Below are 21347 nucleotides of genomic sequence, written 5' to 3' on the forward strand. Positions count from 1 at the left end.
TGGCCAATTGGCAAATGTGACTGTTTATATATTCGTCACATTTGTATACCAGATTCAAAGGAGCATACATGGGCGGTGTGTGTGTGTCATTTCATTTTACAGATACAACAATTCTATGAGATAGATTAGAGACAGCAGTGTATTCAAGGCCTCCTCACAAGAGCTGATATATATTTTACACATCAATTGTGTTTGTTGTGGGTACATTGTGTGGGTTTTTGCTCAGTCTTTGGTGTAGCAGCATGTAACGTGATAAGGAGATGCACTTCCTCAAATATACAATTAAGCTAGATAGGAGTACTATAGTCCCTATCAGCCACAGCCAAACGTGGATCCCCAATACATGTTTACTGTGACTTAGTTATTGCAAACAGCAGATGAGATCAGTATTCCTGTCTCTACCATAATCATCACATCAGGCTGACGGCTCATATGACCGCATGTGAGGCTGAGGGAGAGAAGATTCCTACACAGAGAAAGCTAGCATATAAGGGAGCAGGTCAGGCTAAAATCCTTGTTTTCTATATGAAGGGAACTTCTGCAGGGAAGAGCATTCAGCCACGTGAGTTCCTTTCTGCTTTCTTAAGCAGCATGGTCTGGACACAAATGGCTGTTTGTGAGAGTACACCTAAGGATGAACAAGGAATGTGTCTCTCCTACATAGGTTTGCTGTAGCATTAAACGTGTTCATTAAAAATGATTATCACAGAAAGTGTGAAATGGCACAAAGTATCACAAATAAGCAAGAATTTGAACCTGGGCTTTCCTCAGCTAGATTCAACACTCTGAACCACTGTATTGCACTGGATATGTGATAGTTGATACCTAACTTAACCAATAAAATTGCATTTAATCTAATATGAGTGGTGTTGTATTCCAGCTTAAGGAGAACGTATGCCACTTGGAAAGCTCTCAGATCCATAATTGCCACTGGATGTGAAGGCAGCTTCAGAAAGGTATAGCAGCTATCATCAACTTTGATTGGAGAGGGATAGTATGGCCACAGATGTTCATCCTTTAGTAACTGCTAGGGTAGACTACCATATGTGGGGCTGCCTTAGGAAACTACCTAGAAGTTTCAGCTGATGCAGAACATGATGGCCGGCCTACCAAATGGAACCTACCATTGCGGCCACATCACACCACTATTAAAAGGTATTTGGTTTTGACCTTCAAACCTTAAACAGTCAGGGTACTTCATGGCCCACCTTCTCCCATGTCTCCCTGCCAATTAAGATCTTATTCAAAGGCATAGCTGTCAACATTTCCCTTTTTTAAAGGGAAATACCCTTATTCCGAATAGGATTCCTCGCAAGAAAAGGGAAAAGTTGACAGCTAGGTCAGAGGACCTTCTCCAGGTGTCCTGTATTTGGAAGTTAGGTAGCTACTGGAGGGAGGCTTTTTCCGTGATGGCTCTCAAATGATTAACTCCCTAGTCTGTTATGTCTGCCTGGTACCAGCACTGTAGTCCTTTTGACACCAGGCAACATCCATCAGTGATGGAGCCAGTGGTTAGAGTGTTGGATTAAGTCCTAGGGAGATCAGAGTTCAAATCCCCAATCAGCTATGAAGCTCACTGGGTGATCTTGGCCAGTCACTGTCTCTTAACCTAACCTACCTCACAAAGTTGTGAGTATAAAACGGGGAGGAGGATAGTTATGTATACCACCTTGAGCTCCTTTGAGGAAAGGTGGGATATAAATGTAAAAGGTAAGGTAAAGGTACCCCTGCCCGTACGGGCCAGTCTTGACAGACTCTGGGGTTGTGCGCCCATCTCACTTAAGAGGCCAGGGGCCAGCGCTGTCCGGAGACACTTCCGGGTCACGTGGCTAGCGTGACATCGCTGCTCTGGCGAGCCAGAGCTGCACACGGAAACGCCGTTTACCTTCCCGCTAGTAAGCGGTCCCTATTTATCTACTTGCACCCGGGGGTGCTTTCAAACTGCTAGGTTGGCAGGCGCTAGGACCGAACAACGGGAGCGCACCCCGCCGCGGCGATTCGAACCACCGACCTTTCAATCGGCAAGCCCTAGGCGCTGAGGCTTTTACCCACAGCGCCACCCGCGTCCCTAACGGGATATAAATGTAAAACTACCCAAATAATTTTAAAAATTCATGTTCTCATGAGCTTTAATGGGATTGGCGTGGGAGTCTCACATTTTTTCCTGGTTTTATTGGCTTGTGATTCTTTTACCTCCTGTTTGATTGCTGTTTGTCATTGTATTTAATTGCATTTTTAATGGTTTTGTTATGAGTCACCTTGAAGTTATTTGTGGGTAAAGAACATCTTAAAGAAAACAAGTAAACAGATGCACAGGGGATATATCCATTGTTTCCTTAAACAGTATCCCCATTTGTCGTTCAGTTTAAATCAGGCCCCACCAATCCATCATAAGGTTGCAGCGTGTTTCATCTAATGCCTTGGAATTATGGGAATCTTCATTCGGATGAGCGCTTGGTCAAAGAGCAGAGCGGGGTCAATGAAAAATTAATTGAAAGCAACCTGTAAGGCTTCCTATATGAGATGACGGCTCCCTCCCCATTAGGGAGGATGTCTGTGATATAAACAACTCCTTTGTATTCTTCACAATAGGTAAGAATGATATAAAAGATTTTTTTATAGTACTGAGAGAACAGCCTTTCTACTGAGATTATACTACCCACTCCCAGCTGGTAACTTATACTTCATGACAGCCTTTTATCCATTATCAAAGCAACAAGTAGAAAAGCAGATATTCCCGATCTCTAACACCCTCTGTTCGGTTCTCTCTATAGAATTTCGGATGCTAAATCTTCCTGTTTAACAAGCCCTCGGATTTCCTTGCCGCTGCTGTTGTCGGCTCTAAAGATGTCTCTCAAGTCTTTAGCCTGCTTGTCTAACCTAAACTCAGCAGAATTCCACAGGAATGGAGACTCGTTTGTTTTTACAACTGTATATTAGCTACGGAGAGGCAGAGGGAAAGGCATGATAGCAGCACTCTGCTCCTACCGAGCAGACCAAGAGTGCTTTCCCAATGACTGTAGCAGAAAGAGGAGTGGACCCTAAAAAAGATACGTAAAATTGTATGTGGCAATATATCTCTTTGAAGTTTATTGCAGCTTCGGCCTCAACTTATCTCAAGCTTTAGTATCTCTTAACAACCAGTGTAGAACAAAACAAACACAAATACGTCCAGGGAATACAAAGGGCACCTCCCCACACTGGAGACTGCTATGTTGCTGGTTAGGTGCTACAGCGCTGAACTGGCAAAGCTGCATACAATCCAGTGTTTGACGGTGGAACACGGGGACATGTTTGGCTTTGGAAGTGATGTGTGTCAATCAACCAACCATTTTGGTTTATTTGTTTTAAAAATAATAAAGAGTATCAGATAGCTTTCCTTGCAGGGGATTTGATTGTATTTATTATAGAAGAGCTGCAACTGTTCTCAGCAACATTTGCTAGCTGGACAAGATGTTATGGGAAGAATGAAGTGTAAGCTAGGCATTGGAATCTTCCATTCATACTCATGCCTTGGCATGTGTATGCAATGGAGTCAAGAGGCATCTATTTCCCATTCAGATTTTCTAGGCCAAGTTCACATATCATGCTAAGCTATGGGTGCGGAACCTTTGGCCCTCCAGATGTTGCTCAGCTACAGTTACTATCAGCCCCAGCAAGCAGCTCCCCACATCTGTGTTAAACCATGGTGACATATGACTTGAAATGAGCCCAAGTGAGTCATAGAATCACAGAATTGTGGCATTGTGGAATTGGAAGGGGGCCTGACGATCATTTAGTCCATCCCCTTGCAATGCAGGAATCTCAACTAGGTCATTGTTATCCAGCCTCTGTTTAAAAACCTCTGAAGAAACAGAGTCCACCACCTCTCATAGGAGTCTGATTCACTGTCAAACAGCTTTTACTGTCAGAAAGTTCTTCCTGATGTTTAGTCCCTTTCCCTCCTGGCTGCACAGTTTACTTAAACTTGATCTGCCGTTGCGTCCAAACTCAGTTTGGATGTGAATCCAGCTCCCACCAGCCCCAGCTGGGATTTGTATGCTAAGAGCATCTCGTGGGCAGATTAGCCACCTTTTCTTTACACTAACTGTGGTTAGTTTAAGCAAGCCACCTTCATAACCTGTAGGTAACAGTTGGCTTGTTTTGTCACTGCCCCTGTTTGGGTTACCTGGAATCAGCCCAGTTGCTACGTGTGTGTGAAAGGTGCTTATGCAGTACTGGAAAACCAGTAAGACTGGGTGGATATTGTGTGTTAGGTTGGCAGAGAATGCAAAACTCAGCCTAGGTGAAGGGTTTGTAGGAGGGGAAGGAGCAAGATTCTTTACTTATTTTGATAATTTATATGCCGCCTATGCAAAAGTCACAGGGGGATTTGCAGCAAAGACAAGTAAGATGTAAAGAATACATCAAAATAAGATATACCCTAAAATATGCAGTACAACAATCAACACTAAATAATTATTTATTAATGTCACCAGCGTCAACTAATCCATTTATCTCATCCTGTATCTCTTCCTCCAAAGGTCCACCCCAAAAATATGCATCTGAACCAACTGCCTCCTCTGGAAAGTCCTCCTGATCATTCAGAGATCTGAAACTATAGATGCTCCACCACAGCATCTATTCATGCCCTTTACATCCATTCAATTCCTGTACAGAGTACCATAAGCCAAAAGAGAGAGGCCACTGTCCTTAAGGAGCTTACAATTTTAAGATTCAGCAGTGGAGGAAGTTGTGCAAAGGCAGGGGGGAAAGGAAGGAAGATCAAAAGGCCAAAAACATGAGAAGGGGATGCAAAGGGATTTGCCAAAGACAGTGAGGGAAGATTATGTTTACAAATTGGGCCACAGAAGTGCTGTCTGTGAGATGCTCTCCTCGTTCATGCCTTCAGGATTACAAAAATTCACATATTTTAGCTAAATTACCTCCGAACTAATATCGTGATTCTCCAACAATTTATGCTAACATTCATCTCTGTATGTGCAGTGAACTCACTGTGCTAGACTCCCACCATAAGGGCTCATCTGCTTCCTTATGACATCTGGATCTCATCTACTAGTTTGTAGTTTTCTCCTGCTCTGATCATTTATCAAAAATACTAAGTGTTCCCTGACATTTCCTACACACATTCCACATATCATTGGCAAGGTAAGAAATACAGTAGAAGCTCTGCAAGAGCTCAGCTGACTGGTTAACTCAAGTTCTCTGCAAGTCAATGTACATAACTAACAGATGGATCAACTTTGCTATCTACAGGAACCTACAAACAGCAGACCAGAAGCAACACCAACATTTTGATCTATATATTAGACTAAAACTGGGACTTCCTTGGTGTTGGAGTCCTTACTGCACAAAGTAATGACACCTACAGAGACCTGTTAAATATGTGACCAGGATGAATTAGTTTTATTTCAGTCAGAGTACTCTATTAAGAATCAAAATTTGCCTGTTTGGGCTTTTAAAATGTTGAAAGGTCTTATTTGTCACAGACAGTCAACAGCCATGTGCTGCAAGTCAGTCAAATAAGTTATTATATAACCCACTACACTCCGCGGCCTTTGCACTCAAAACACGTTTCCTGTCAGTAAGGGAAGCAGGAGTTAGGTCTCAGCAGCTGAAAGACTTATCAGTAAACATACTCTGTTCACAGCTTGTTCCTGAAAGTAGTAAGCAAAATAGTCATGATCTGGCAGTACACTAGATAAAGCTGATCTGCACATGGGGATCTGTGGCCTACAACTGGGTCATGATGACCTTTAGGCGAGTGGCACCGGGGGCACTATAACCTTTGGCGTGGGCAGAAGAGAAACAACCATGTAATCTCTGTTTACGTGTAGCTTTTTGCAGATGTTATGCTGAGGATGTGCACAAAGAGTGCATATTCCTTCTCCCTCCTCAACACATGCTCAGTGTACACAGATTTATAATATGTGCACAGCTATGTGGGCAGAAATTGAGAATGACTGACAAAAACAGAAAAGCAGGGAAATGATAGAGAGAGGTAAAAGTGGCTGGGATTCATAGGTTCACATGGTCTTCTATGTGTATATTTGGGGTTTTGGTGGGACCTTTTTTTCACAGATTCCCCATCTGTGCACAGGAGTGATTTAAGCATGCTCATTTACAGCTCAATCCCAGCAAAGGAGCACATTAGTTGGACATACAGTTTGCTGGACTAGCACAAAGCTGTGAAATATGGCGTTGTATGGGCAATGCAACGATTCTGCACTGGCCTGTAGATTCACACACACAAAAGATGAGTGTAAGCATGTCACAGACCTACAGGATGTATCTGCACAAACTATTGCCCCTTCTAATATGGCTTAAATGGCAAGTTCAAAAGGAAAAGGCACAGTGTAACCCAGATAAAAGTACCAGTGCTCTTCTCTGAATAGTAGATAAGCAAAGCAAACTGCCCTCTGTCCCTTCAACCATGTACATAAATATGAGGCAAACACTCAACATGCAGTGTGCAAATATCAGATACGGGATTCTTTAATCTCGAAAAAGGAGGGCAAATCATGCCTATGTGACTTGGTGTCTACATGGAGTGCACTGGAAATCCTCTTCTACTAAGTGTCTACCACATGAGGAACTTAACTGGCCTGTTAAACATATGACCAAGGTCCCTATGCCAACACCACACCTTGGATTAATGGGCCTACACATTGGCTATGCTGTTGGAAGGAGAGTAGCAGATCATCTAATGCACCACCACTCTGCATAGGCTGAAAACACCCCCAACCACCTCTTGAAAACCATAGGAGATCCCTCAGTTAGCCTTGGTATTGCATTTTTTTCATTGTGGAATTCCTCTGATATGCACATTTCCTCTAGTGCTGAACCCAAGTCTCTTCTTGTAGTTTTTTATTCCTGCAGATGGAATACTGGCCCAGGAAGGAGGACACTGTGTGATAAAGGAGCGTCTTATGAATATGAGGCAATCCAGCTAGCCTGTAAAAATAGTTCCGTAGTAACTTGTGAGTGGAAGCTCCTGGTTCTGGCCCAGCTCAGAAATGAATGCATTGCCAAGCAACATACAACCACACCATTGGGTCCATCCAGCCAAATATTATTTCATATTGGCCATGAGGGTTTCAGAGAGGGGTCTTTCCTGGGCTTAAGATCTCTTGAACTGCATGTGTTAAAGTTGAATCTGGGTCTTTCTGCATGTGAAGCATGTACTCTGCCACTGAGCTATATGCCCTCTTCCCATCTAAGAGAGGTTACTGTAAGAATTATTGAAAAGATGTGTGTTCAGTGCCTGGAGGCTGTGCAAATGTTCAGGCCTCATTTTACATCCCCGTCTCAAAAGTAGCCCTGGGAAAATCCTGTTCAGGGGATGATAGAAATGGATAAAACAAGGTGCAAATGATTTGCAATTGTATTCTCAATTGTGTTCAGGTATGAGCGCTTGAATCATAGTTCCTTGTTAAGTGATCCCCACTCCTCTCAATGGTGCTAACCAGAGCTTTTATTCTAGAAAAAAAAGGTGCTGGTACTGCGTACTATTATTTACTTATTTAGACCAACAAAAATGTATAAATATTAAATATCTGTCCATTGGGGAGTAGAATTAGAAGGGGGGAAATGAAAGAGGGCATTGCAGGGAGGCATATTTAAATGCTGCCACAGTGGCAAATAAAATTACTGTGGGTTTGCATCAGATAAAGCAGAGATAAAAACAAAGAACTGAGTTCCACTGAAACCAGTGAAATTTATTTTCAAATGTACACATACAGGATTTAAGTTTCCGCGGGCTCAAAAAAAAAGGGGGGGGAGGCATTTTCTGTTAACCAGTTTGTGCATCAGGATTCTTTTTATTCTGTTCTGAACAGCCACATATCAAAGTAAGAGTAACAATAAACATACAACAGTGATAGTATTTGTCAAATCTGTAGGAGGTTCTCTTGTTCTTAACAACTCCAAAATGTTACTTTGCTATGTGCATCGTTATGTAGGCTATGGTCACTATAAAGCCTTTTATTAAGATTCCTTTCCCCCCTTGCACACACACACACACACACACACACACACACACACACACACACAATTGATTCCTAACATTGTTTCTGTTTTCCTTTTGCAAGGCCGCCCCTTATCAAGTTATGTATGAATGAACAGAAGTGCCTTTCATCCCTCTCTCCCTCCTCCCAAACTTGCCTTAGCGGTTCAAAAGAAATGACTAAAATAGCAGCAGCAAAAATCCAGCCTGCAGCCTGCCAGAAGACCCGCACGCGTCCCATTCTTAAAGGCATGTGAAAGGTTGGAGAGCTCAGCAAAAATTTTATGTACGGGAGCAGGCCCAAGGAAAACTCACACGCCATAACCAATTGTGGACAGAGGATCATCTATCAGCAGACAAATGCAGGATCTCCAGAATGTCTCTCCTCAAATGAAATAATATATCTTTGAAAGCCAATGCCTGTTTTAGGCCCGAGGCCCATATATCAAGCCTGAGAGGCTTGTGGATACGCTCCAGGGCCATTAACCTTCCACCTGTTTCCCCTTGTCCTTCAGGATGAGACCCTGCCCTTGATTTTACTCCCTTCCCTTGTTCATCTTCCGACAGAGTGCAAATGTAAAGCAGAGGGCCTGCGAAATAATTCAAAGGCAATGGACCAGGGACATGGTTACAAATCTCTGCCACTGGCACTGTGACTTATGCAGGCAGTTTGTCACACATGAGCCAGGTGACCTCTATGACATAACAGAGAAAAATATCGCCAGAGATCAAAAGAGGAGACTCAGGGCTCTGTGGCTAACTTGAGGGGTTACAAAGCGATATTAGAGAAGAAAATTTTCCCTTTTCTAAAGCCTCCCACCCGCTCAATCAATACAGCTAGGAAGTCTTGTTTCTCAACATATAATATTTTACACTTACTTCGTTGTAACCTTTTTTATCTTATGTACAAAGAAGAACAATAGTAGAAATAGTTTTAAACTCCCCCCACTCCCATTGCAATCTTTTATCTAGAAACATCTCACAGGTGAAAATCTTGCCCACTTTGGCAACACACTCCTATTCTTACACCGAGCCTCACCAAGAAGAGTTTGGACTTGATATCCCCCCTTTCACTCCCCTGAAGGAGTCTCAAAGCGGCTAACCATCTCCTTTCCCTTCCTCCCCCACAGCAAACACTCTGTGAGGTGAGTGGGGCTGAGAGACTTCAGAGAAGTGTGACTGGCCCAAGGTCACCCAGCAGCTGCATGTGGAGGAGCAGGGAAGCGAACCCGGTTCATCAGATTACGAGTCTACCGCTCTTACCCACTACACCACACTGGCCTGAGGCACCCACCCACATGCAACTGTGTTAGACACTGGCTCTTATTCATCTGCTGTACATTGCCTTTGTATAATAACAGTTGCACTCCTGCAAGTTCAGCAACATGAGAATGGGCCTTCCAGTAGTGGCTCCCCACTTACGGAATGCTCTTCCAGGAAGACATGCTTGGTAACATCACTGTCAAGGAAAGGCAGAAATGTTTCTTTTCCACCCAGCCTTGGAGCCTTAAATTATCTGTGGCCTCCTTCGTTGAGTGGGAAGTGTTAGTCCTGCTTTTATATAAATACAAGTATGTTTTTAGCTTTTATGCTGGTTTTAATATATGTCCTATTTTTCATAAGTCACTTTGGGTTACTTCTTGTTAAAAGCAACTAATAAGGGCAATAGTTCATCACCATCAACGGCAACATTTAATATATGGGGATGGGACCTTAGGTCCATGTGGGCATGCATTTATATCAGGGGTGGGGAACATGTGGTCCTCCAGATGTTGTTGGAATACAGCTCCCATAATACCAGAGCGTTGGCTGTGCTACCTGGGGCTGATAGGAACGAGTGCGACAACATCTGGAGGAGCATGAGCTTGTCATCACCGATTCCATGAATGTTCACTAGAATCAACATGTGTCAAAATGTACCTGTTCCCATCATTTAGAAATTTTACTTCTGGGTCCCTGGAGGAGGGGCTGAAATATGACAAAGTATTCCACAGCATTTCAGTGCACACTAGCAACATTTTGGAAACACATGACTAACATCTGTCCCAAAAGCAGAATGCCAACCAAACTGGAAGAGTGATTTTCCAGTCAGGTATCAAAAGAACAAGGAACGTCCCTGGTAAATAAGTAGAGTTGGATTGCATGAAATCTCAAAGATCAGCAGTGGGCAAATTTTGATGCGTGTTTGCGTGTGTTTAAAAAGACTACCGTATTTTTCCATGTATAAGGCTAGGTTTCCCCCCTAAAAAATAATGTAAAAAAAAAAAGGTGGGGTCTTATACACGGATATATCTCCCCCCCATTTTCTTAAATCTGAGTCCCCCAAAATAGGGGTTGTCTTATAGATGGAAAAATACGGTATTTATGCAAATAATCTGTGAACTAGAACTGTGTTCAGTGTTGTATTCATAATTTTCATGGACTGTTCATTTTTCAGGCACTCACCCTAAATAATTAAAACACTTATGATGAACAAAGTTTGCCCATACCTTATTTTTAAGGAAATATAAAATGTTTGCCTAAACAAACTTTGTTTGCTTCTACCTTCCATTTCCAAACTACATGTTTGCAGAGTAGGGCAGAATTTTTTTTCAAAAATGATGCAACAACTGCTTTAATATGGAGAACTAATATAATAAAGAGAAAATTGGTGTAGAAATGCAATTCAGGGTGTTATTTGTTGTGTCCTCCCCACTCTGAAAACGGAAAAGAACTGCAATGGATAGAAGAAGCTCTAATTTACAATAATTTAAAGCTATCATTTTCCCAAAGAACACAGGGCAGTAGACATTGAGAAACAAATTTGCTGACAATTATATTTGTACAATAAAAAAATGTAATATACACTACAATCCTGATTTGAAAACGTATAGTGTATAAAGCTGTGGCTTTCAACTACAGGAAATAGTCAATTGGAAAGAACCAAACCTTAATTAGAATGAATTTATTATTTCAATTCATCAGCTCAAGTTGTACACATGACATGTCCCAGCTGTTTTGTGCATTCAGGATTTCTCTGCTGGGTGCAGATGAAAGAACAAGGCCTATTACAATCCACCTTCACTCCTGCAGTGACTTAATGGCTTGTCTGGTATGGATATTTAATTTTTCCCCTTTTCATAAATTATTATCTGCCTTTACAATCCGGTGAATGATGATGAAGCATGGTTCCTGAATGTAACTGTTCAACTTTATTCTGAGACACCTGTGAACATTACAGTGAGGGTCAAACTAGATGAGATGTTGGACATCCATGATTAGATCTCATATTTTTGCCCCCATCAATAGACCCCTCCCATGATTCCCTTAGAACCATAGCATTGGGAACAGAATTTGACTCTTTCTTCCGGTGTTGTTATTTCAGAGTAAATTATCCCTGCTAGGGAAGCTGTATGTGTACCCATATATTTTCCTGAATACTGCAAATAGCAGCTTCCAGGCAGGTCCAAGTCCAAGACATTGTTCCACCTGAGGCAGTGCAACAAAGGGTACCCCTCTCCCACTAAGACACATAATGTCCAAGGCATGCAAAGTTATTTTGGCACCTAATCCCACAAATGCTTCTTCCCCTTCCTGACAAAAAAACCCAGACCCAATAAATTAAATAACTAACAATTTGCTGCACTCTACATGACACCCAAATTGCCCCCCTGAAGCAACTGCTTCATTGAGCATAAAGGTAGGGCTGTCCCTCTTCTGGGGTGGGGTGAGATGGAGAAGGGGAATATTTACATCAGGAAAATGTCATTGGGAAAACAGCAACACTCCTCCCCCAGCTTCTTTTAAATGAATGAATGAGAGAAAGATGTGATTGCAGAGTCTGAGCTTGCTTTATTTAATGAATGAATGCAAGTCACTAACCCTTCCAGAAACCGAGTTACAAATCAAAATGTGTGAGCTGCTGCCTTTGCAAAGCTGTTCCAAAAGTCTGCAGGGCTCCTCCCTACCATTCTGATTGGCTGTGAAGTAATCATCTAGGGACGCAGGTGGCGCTGTGGATTAAACCACAGAGCCTAGGAGTTGCTGATCAGAAGGTCGGTGGTTCGAATCCCCGTGACAGGGTGAGCTCCCATTGCTCGGTCCCTGCTCCTGCCAACCTAGCAGTTCGAAAGCACATCAAAGTGCAAGTAGATAAATAGGTACTGCTCCGGCGGGAAGGTAAACGGCGTTTCCGTGCGCTGCTCTGGTTCGCCAGAAGCGGCTTAGTCATGCTGGCCACATGACCTGGAAGCTATACGTCGGCTCCCTCGGCCAATAAAGCGAGATGAGCGCCGCAACCCCAGAATCGGTCACGACTGGACCTCATGGTCAGGGGTCCCTTTACCTTTAATCATCTCCCCTTCTCTGAACTCAGGATAGCTCAAACTAGTAGAGCATGAGACTCTTAATCTCAGGATTGAGGTCTTGAGCCGCACGTTAGGCAAATGATTCCTGCATTGCAGGGAACTGGACTAGATGACCCTCGTGGTCCCTTCCAACTCTACCATTCTATGATTCTTTGGAGCGAAAAATGAGTGTTTGTGTGGAAAGTGGTTGCCCTTTCCACTGAAAGCAAGTCCTACTGAATTCACTGGGACTTAATCCTGAGCAGACATGATTGGAATCACACTGCAAATCGCTGTGAAAATAACATTGTAAAATCAGAGCAAAGCAAGAGATTTGCTCCCTACCCCCAACAACACATAGGCAGGTAAGAACCAGGAAGTGAGACGGGAGGCGAGGTTTCCCTCCTGTCTATTTGGCTGGTCCAATAAATCCTTGTCCACAATGAAATGTATAAAAAGTTGTGACAGCTAACCTGAGTTTGGTTCCAACTTGAAATCCGATTAGCCCATTCTAAAGTATAGTGCTTAATGTTGCCCCAGAGCAGTTCTGAGTGTGACAACAGTCATACTGAGCCACCCAATGCTGACTCTGGAATCGTGACAATAATACACCAATGTTGTGCAGTATTGATATTACATGAGTGTCTCTGGCAGATACTCAATGACAAATATTTAGGAACGGGTTACAAGACAGTTCAAACCAAATTAAGTCTCACTGGATTGCATCCGTAGTTTGAAAAAACTGTACAGATTTGGTACAGATGTAACATCAGCTCCCCATGGTTTGCAAATCAGGAGTCAGCCTTAGAGATGAATTCTTCTATTTCTGCCACCCCTAAAGAAAATTCTTCCCTTGTCAACAGTAGCCAAGGTTTAGAGTTACTTGCACACCAACATTAACCATGGTTCGTTTGTAAACCAGAATTTGAAGCCATGGTTTGAAGTACATTTTCAGACTATAGTTATGAGAAAACTTTGTTAGCTTTAACTATGTACAACTGCATACTGGTTAATGCTGAACAGGTAAGATACAGAAATTTGCTGTGGAGAGAGAAGGAGGAGATTATATATATTTCCCAAAGCTGGAACCTGATTTGCAAATGGTGGTTTGAGGGAAGCCGGCGTTATATCTTTACCAGATTACATTCACATGCTCTTTCAGAGTTATTTTGCCAATGTCTAGGTACTGCATTTATTTATTCTGTTCTTACCACAAATGAAAACAAAGTGAAGCGGGGAAACTGGCTGTCTAAAGGAAATCGTTTAATGAAACTACCGTTTACTGTTAACAATATGCCTTGAGATGATGTCTAATGTTATAAAGGTTTCTGGAAACCCAATGAACCCTTGAAAAGGAATGATGTGGCAGTTAAAAAAAATCTTATATATTGAAGATCAATTTCTTCTGTGTTTTGACAAAAGCATTTCAAGCATCCTATACTAAACATTGCTAAAAAGTAATGTTAATTATGTGGCTGATGATACCTTAAAACCATAAAATAAATATTACTGAAATACAAATGCCTTTTTTTTAAAAAAAGGAATAGATCCAACTATTGGTTTTGTGGCTTAACAATGATTTTACTCGGACTACAACTTTGTAATTATCCCTAAATCTTCTTTAACTTCATGCTCATTTCTGAGACATAATTATGTTGAAGAGCCAAACAGATATTATATTCATGGGAACAAACAAAGTCAGCTACATACAATCTTGTTTTAAAATCTGATTGGCAACTGAATTTAAGTCAAATTAATCACAATGCTTAATGTCCAAACACTTTTGTTGAACTAACTTATGTATAAGCATAATGATTTGATAATGTGAAATTACAGAAGAATTCTATGATTGCATGAGAATTATATCTAGAACTTTTATCATGGATCATTTTATGAATATTTTTAATAATACTTATGAATATTAAAATGGTATAGTCAGCTTTCTAGGTGGTTTTCTGCACCTGTTCCATCGCTAAATATATTAGGGAGTTTCTGGGAAAAGATTTTTTCAAAAAACCCTCTAAAAGCATTTTAGCAAAGTGTATGCATATCTTTAATACCACTCATGATACTCAGAATAAGATTGGCTATTTTGTTCTGGCCAAATATTTAAATGGAATTTGTTTTTAAAAAACAACACAAACTTTATCTTATGAAAATACTGGACATGACATTGCCACAGTTAAATCATTTTTTTTAAAAATCCAGTTGATTTATCCTCATGCTCAAAATCTCTTCAACTGGAATAATTCGGATTGAAACACATTTAACTCTGGCTATATTCTGATATTTCACAATACTTCTGAGAACAGAGAAAGTCATTTGGCGAATTTGGCAAAACAGATGCTAAATTCTAATGAAATCTAAGCTACCTGTGCACAGCATATTAAGGTCTGTTCCCATGTAATCATTTTCCCTTAAAAAGAGCTTTACACCTAGCAGAAGAAATACAAGCCCTTTTTTGACATGATCCCCCCTCGTGCCCCCACCGTTGCATTCTTTTCCATCCACAAACAATTTCCGTTGGGAAAAGTGCCACGTAATATTGACAGTCACAACAAATTGTATAGCCTGGTGAACATCTGTTTCCGACTCCCTCACTGATACTGCAGGTTGGCTACTTAGGAGTGAGTTCGTCTTCCCAAGCTGTCCAGCCACAAAGGAACTGGAAACTGCTGGTACAGAATGGACAGGCTTTATTATTGGAACACAGGAAGACTTTATCACCCTGCTGGGATGGTCCGTATCTTCTTCTTTTTTAATAGATTGGAAGCTAGGTTTATGTTTGAAACAATATTCCAATGGGTGAATGTGTGCTAATAGAAGAGAAAAAAAACACACATCCTTCTCCAACGTGTCCTTCAAATACCTAACTAACTTGGATACAAACTTATGCAGCATAAACATCATTTTGTATTATGCTGTCAGTGACAAACAGTGTTAGAAAATCTGTTTCTTCTAAGTGTGTGGGGAGGGGGGGCTTCAGTTGGTCAGGAAGGAGGGAAAGGAATTTGGCATATATATAAAGGTAAAAGGTAAAGGGACCCCTGACCGTTAGGTCCAGTCGTGACCGACTCTGGCGTTGCGGCGCTCATCTCGCTTTATTGGCAGAGGGAACCGGCTTACAGTTTCTGGGTCATGTGACCAACATGACTAAGCCGCTTCTGGCGAACCAGAGCAGCGCACCGAAACGCCATTTACCTTCCCGCCGGAACGGTACCTATTTATCTACTTGCACTTTGAAGTGCTTTTGAACTGCTAGGTTGGCAGGAGCAGGGACCGAGCAACAGGAGCTCACCCTGTTGTGGGGATTCGAACTGCCGACCTTCTGATCGGCAAGTCCTAGGCTCTGTGTTTTAACCCACAGCGCCTTATTACAAGTGAGGCCTGCAACTAAATGATTAGGTGTGGAATGCTGCTGTTCATGATTGTAGCATCTCCATTCCATCCCTCCTCCACAGTTTTCCTTCTTTTGCGCCAACAGTCAATCAGCATTCCCTAGCAATGAGCATGCTCAAATCTCACTGAGCTGTTTTTAGGAATGCTTCCTCCCTTAGGCTCCCTGCCCCACCCCAGATCATTTGTACTTCTGCAAACCTTGCAGGAGGGAGACCCCTTTGGCCACCAATACCTTCCTCTTGAGTGTAGTTTATATAGTCTTTTTGGCTATATAAACTACTTACAGGTGGCTGGACTAAATGACCCTTGTGGTCCCTTCCAACTCTGTGGTTCTGTGATTCTATGGCACTCACAGCCTGGACATCAGAAATAGAGGGGATGTTTACATCACATCTGTTTCTTTACAGAAGAAGGATGACAGCAAATGGTGCTGAATGGGACGACGGCGAGGCGCACAGGACCAAAAGCGACAATACTTGGCGGAGATTTTTCTCTATTTTACACCACTGACTTTGAACACTCAGATGTGCAACATAAATGCTCACTGTCACTATAAATATAGAGTCGCCTGGACAAGCCTGCAGCCCAAACTGATCACAGCCAGCAACAGAATGAAGATAGATGTTCCCATCGCGTCCAGCGACACCCCAGTAGGCTGATATTTCCTCTGTTTAGCAAACAGGCCTGTTAAGGAATTTCCTTGGCAAACAGACAACATGGAAACATCCTTCATCCCCATAGAATACATGAGCCAGCAAAAACCATTTCCTATGCTATGGCAACAATATCTGCGTAAGGTTAAACAAGACATTTCATACCATCCCTTACTCAGGCCACCGTATCTATTTCTGGACCTCTTCTTTTGTTCAACCTTTGCTAATAATAGTGACCCAGCTAAGGTGGTATTTATAGTCGTTAAAGACTTGTGGCTTGACTTTTCAGAACACTTTATTCATGTATATTTCCTGTGTTTATTGTTACCCTAGTTGGGTCTTTTTTTTTTTTTAATCATTAAACGTACTCCATCCAAGATTTTTATTTAGTAACACATTTTCAAAGAAACTTTTCCTTCACCAAATGAGCAAGCCAGATTTAGCGGGAAGCAGATCACTTCTCTCCTAGGTAGTTTGACTCTCTGTGTGTTTATTTTGAAGTAAGCCTCACTGTGTTCAGCGGGACTCGCTCCTTGACACAGAAGCATAGGATTGCTGCCTTCATGTCAATGAAGAAAGCTTTTAGTACCTTTCCAGTTGCTAGGAGCAACATTGAAAACACACTGAAGTAAATAAAAGTTTTGCTAAAAGCATGTCTGTCCATCCGGCCAAACATTTTTTCCTACTAAATTTACCCAACCTGTCGTTTCCTTGACACAAATGCTACATTATTCTGCTTTTGTTATTCTGGGATAGGGAAATCTGTCTGTCTGTCTCTCACCATCACCTCTGGGTGCTACAGTAGCAGCCACAGTAGCAGCCAGGATGGGTAATAGCTTGCTGTCTTAATGGTACAATCCTAGTGTTTATTACACTGTGGCAATAAAAGGGGGGAAATGTGGTCCTAGCAATAATGACATCAGAACCATGTTGTGACAAGGAATGTGAGGTGATTACAGATGACCACCCACCACAGTGGTAACTGTTCAGCAGGATAAAACAGACTACCCCATGCAGCAGATTTTGGGATACCATTAGGTAAAGTGACCCCTGACCATGAGGTCCAGTCGTGACCGATTCTGGGGTTGCGGCGCTCATCTCGCTTTATTGGCCGAGGGAGCCAGTGTACAGCTTCCGGGTCATGTGGCCAGCATGACTAAGCCGCTTCTGGCGAACCAGAGCAGCGCACAGAAACGCTGTTTACCTTCCCGCTGGAGCGGTACCTATTTATCTACTTGCACTTTGAGGTGCTTTTGAACTGCTAGGTTGGCAGGAGCAGGGACCGAGCAACGGGAGCTCACCCCGTCGTGGGGATTCGAACCGCTGACCTTCTGATCAGCAAGGCCTAGGCTCTGTGGTTTAACCCACAGCACCACCCGCGTCCATGCAATACCATTAAAGGGCAACAAAATGCTGATTATTTTGGATATTAAGATACATTTAGCATCATAGAATGCCAATATGAAAGTTGCCTCAAGACACCCGAATGTTTAGGGCTGCTTCTGGAAGCAACATACTGGATTGTACTTCTAACCACTTGCTAAGTTAGTCGCACATAATATTCTACCAAGAGGTGGGAGAAATTTTGTTGCTCCTCCGCTTCCCCTTCACCCTGGTAGGTTGACAACTTGGTGCCAGAAAGCATCTCTTGGTGGCACCGATTTGGCCTCAGTGACAGAGCATCTATCTTGGAGGGAGAAGGTCCCAGTTTCAGCTAGATGGACCAATGCCTGACTTGGCACAAGACAGCTTTCTGTGCTCCTACATCCCATTTTCTGAGAGGACTGTGGATTGTCTGGCAGCTGTGGCTACACTGCCTTGAGTTCTATGATGGAAGGAAGGTGGATGTAAAATAATTAAATTTGCTACAGAAGTACCTATTCCCCATCTGCTTTTGCTGTATATAGCCAAACTTGAATTAGAAGCTCCTAGCCACTTAATACAAGAAATCAAGAAAAGCACCTTTTTTACTTACGCTGTAAGGTGCTATGTACACAGGCTTCACTGTTTGTTTATTTCAAACATTCGTTAGCTGCTCTTCAGCTACAGCTTCCAGAGCATCTTCCACACAAAACAGAAAAATTCAATAAAACCATGTACCAACAGATCACAGCAGGCTGTAAAAACCCAGCATTCAAAGCAAAAGCATTTTAAAGTCCTAAAAGGCCTGGACAAATCTCTCACCTGGCACCACATAAACAAATAGAATTGTATAAATGAATACATTCATGACGACAACTCTATATATGTGGATTGGTTCCAGACCTACTGTGCAATTCTAAGTAGTAAGTCCTCCCAAGTTCAGTGGGGCTTATACTGTGATAAATGGGGTTAGGATTAAAAAGTAAAGGTAAAGAACCCCTGGAAGGTTAAGTCCAGTCAAAGGCAACTATGGAGTTGTGGCGCTCATCTCGCTTCAGGCTGAGGGAGCCGGCGTTCGTCCACAGCCAAGCTTTCCAGGTCATGTGGTCAGTATGACTAAATGACTTCTGACACAACAGAACAGCGTGACCAAAACCAGAGCGCATGGTAACACCGTTTAACTTCCCACCACAGTGGTGCCTATGTATCTACTTGCACTGGTATGGTTTTGAACTGCTAGGTTGGCAGAAGCTGGGAAAGAGCAATGGGAGCTCACCCCATCACGCAGATTCGAACCACTTATCTTCCGATCAGCAAGCCCAAGAGGTTCAGTGGTTTAGACCACAGCGCCACCCACTCCCTATACTTAGTCATACTTAGAGTGAACCCACCAAAAGCAATGAGACTTCTATTATTACTATTAGCCACTTCCCAACATTCTGTTATTTTGTCAACTCTTGTATGCATAAGAAACAGGCATCAGGGCCTGTTTAATAACGGCAATGTGATTATTATGTATGTCAGACATGGAGAACTTTTGGCTCTCCAGATGTTGCTGAATTAGAGCTCCTATCATCCCTGGCCACTGGCCATGCTTGCTCTGGGACTGATGTACACAGATTACTTTCAGTGCTCCAAAAGCATTATATAACACATTACAATTGCTCCCTTTTTTTGGAACCAGGTGGCATTCTTCAGCAAGACAGCTTTGGCTGAGGGACTCCTAATTTTGCTTCAGTACAATATACACATGACATTCATGTTCTTTTATGAATTCCTTTATAACCTTTGAAAGACCATGTCTTCCACATAATAAAGTGGTGTATTTTTAGGCACAAATACTTGATAACAAAAAGTTCTGTAGATCAGATCAGTTGAGCAAGGGGTTGAGCTAGATTAGCTCTAAGGTCCCTTCCAGCTGAAATGCTGTGATTTTATGAAAGCTCTGTTGAGACCAGCATTCGTTATCCAACAGTGTCCATCCAAATGCTCCCATGAAAGTTGACAAGGGTGGTGTGGAAAGGAACAGTCACACCCTCTTGTCCCCTGCATCTGTTAGTCAGGAGTAGATTCCCCCTAGACATGGAGGTTCTGTTTAAGGAGCAGCTCTAAACTAACTAACACCACACATCCACATTGCTAAGTGTTTCAATGCCCAGTAATATTTTATTGCTTTGTTTATTTATGGTATGTATAACTCGCTTTTCAACCACAATGTGGTCATGGTAGGGAGAGGCAAGAAATAAGGGTGCAATCCTGCAGTACGTTTTCCGGCACAAGTCTCTCTGAAATGAAGGAGGGCTATAAGTGCCCAGACGAACATTTTTATGGTTTCTCACCCAAAATTTGTTGTATCTTTCTCAAGTCCTCTGGCATATAGCATGAGATAAAACAACGACCAGAGTGCATGCTACAACTTGATGGCGATTCTTTCATTGTTTGCACTAAATAAATTGCACAGTATGAGTTCCCGAGCAAAACAGACTTGGGCACAACACATCCAACATCTCATGAAAATATGCAAGTTAAACATTCACAGAACCATGTGTGTTTAAGGTTTGCTGAAATCATGGGAATTCCCCCAATAAAACTTTTGAGACCAAACTAGGAGTGAATATCTTCTCTGAGTGTGTGTTCCTATGGAGTAGAAATGGCACCATGAATGCCATTTCCTGCAGGCTTGGAAAAATCCAAAGGTTTGCAAAAGGGCAAAAAACAAACAAACGACCACTAGGTTGTTTTTTTTAAAGGGCACCTCCCAATGCACACACAAATAGCCCATTGAGGACTGAGCATAATCACTGTGTGTGGAATGCTTAGTGTTTGCTGGAGGAGGTAGCATGAGAAAAAGGGGGATGGAATGGAGTAATGTAAAAAGGGCATATCTGACTGGCTGGCATCCTGAATAAGACCTCTATACTTGAGTTTGACCAAACTATGGGAGGCAGTGGAAGACAGGAGTGCCTGGCGTGCTCTGGTCCATGGGGTCACGAAGAGTCGGACACGACTAAACGGCTAAACAACAACTCTGTAAACATTTGTTACATATGACCCTTATTTACTTATAAAGTGTTTTCTTCCCCATAAGTACTCTAAGCAGCACACATAGGATTCACAGGCAATCAACCATTTTAGAACTGATTAAGTCCAAGGCCAGCTTGGCTGCAGCACTGCCTTAGGAATGCTTCTAAAACGTGCAGCCCTCCATGCTGTTGCTTCATTTTCTCATTGGCCTTCCATCTGGTAGTAGTAACAGAATGAGTAGTCTTGGTGCAGTATGAGAAAAGCCTTTTCTAAACAAGGGGAAATTCTATGACAGCAGTTCCAGAGGGACGCTCAATTTCCTTCCCATAACCACAGAGGCCTTATCGATAACCACCGTATTGTATAGGTTGAAGGAACAACATTTCCCCCAGTGGCAGCTGCATATTCAGGAACAGACAGCATGGTGTGAAGTGGCAGAAATGAATCCCTGTGACTTTACTATCTCAAGAGCAAAGCGCAGAAGAATCCCTTCATGAAAATGAGTTGCCCACGGATGAGCTTCCTCATTTTGTGATGGTAAGCAAAACTGTGGAAAATAAGGGGAAACAGAAAAGGCCT

The 21347-nt window shown here is 42.4% G+C and overlaps 1 protein-coding gene and 1 long non-coding RNA gene across 27 annotated transcripts in view; one reads left to right on the forward strand and one right to left on the reverse strand.

The window, feature by feature from the left end:
- LOC310847528 overlaps nucleotides 1-16988 on the forward strand; it is a 181251-nt gene extending 164263 nt beyond the window's left edge. For 14 of the 24 annotated variants that reach the window (XR_014565837.1, XR_014565838.1, XR_014565846.1 and 11 more), the window contains 3 exons: nucleotides 2375-2592; nucleotides 14943-15073; nucleotides 16140-16985. This is a non-coding gene — a long non-coding RNA (uncharacterized lncRNA). Of the gene's footprint in view, nucleotides 1-880; nucleotides 957-2374; nucleotides 2593-14942; nucleotides 15074-16139 lie in introns of those variants that run through there. The other 10 variants (XR_014565839.1, XR_014565840.1, XR_014565842.1 and 7 more) reach the window with 6 other exon arrangements.
- The window catches only part of NR5A2 (nuclear receptor subfamily 5 group A member 2), a 117403-nt gene that overhangs the window by 62565 nt on the left and 33491 nt on the right, over nucleotides 1-21347 (reverse strand). The window lies entirely within an intron of this gene.

This window comes from Podarcis gaigeae, assembly GCF_964106915.1.
Source record: "Podarcis gaigeae genome assembly, chromosome: 6".
Lineage (NCBI taxonomy): Eukaryota > Metazoa > Chordata > Lepidosauria > Squamata > Lacertidae > Podarcis > Podarcis gaigeae.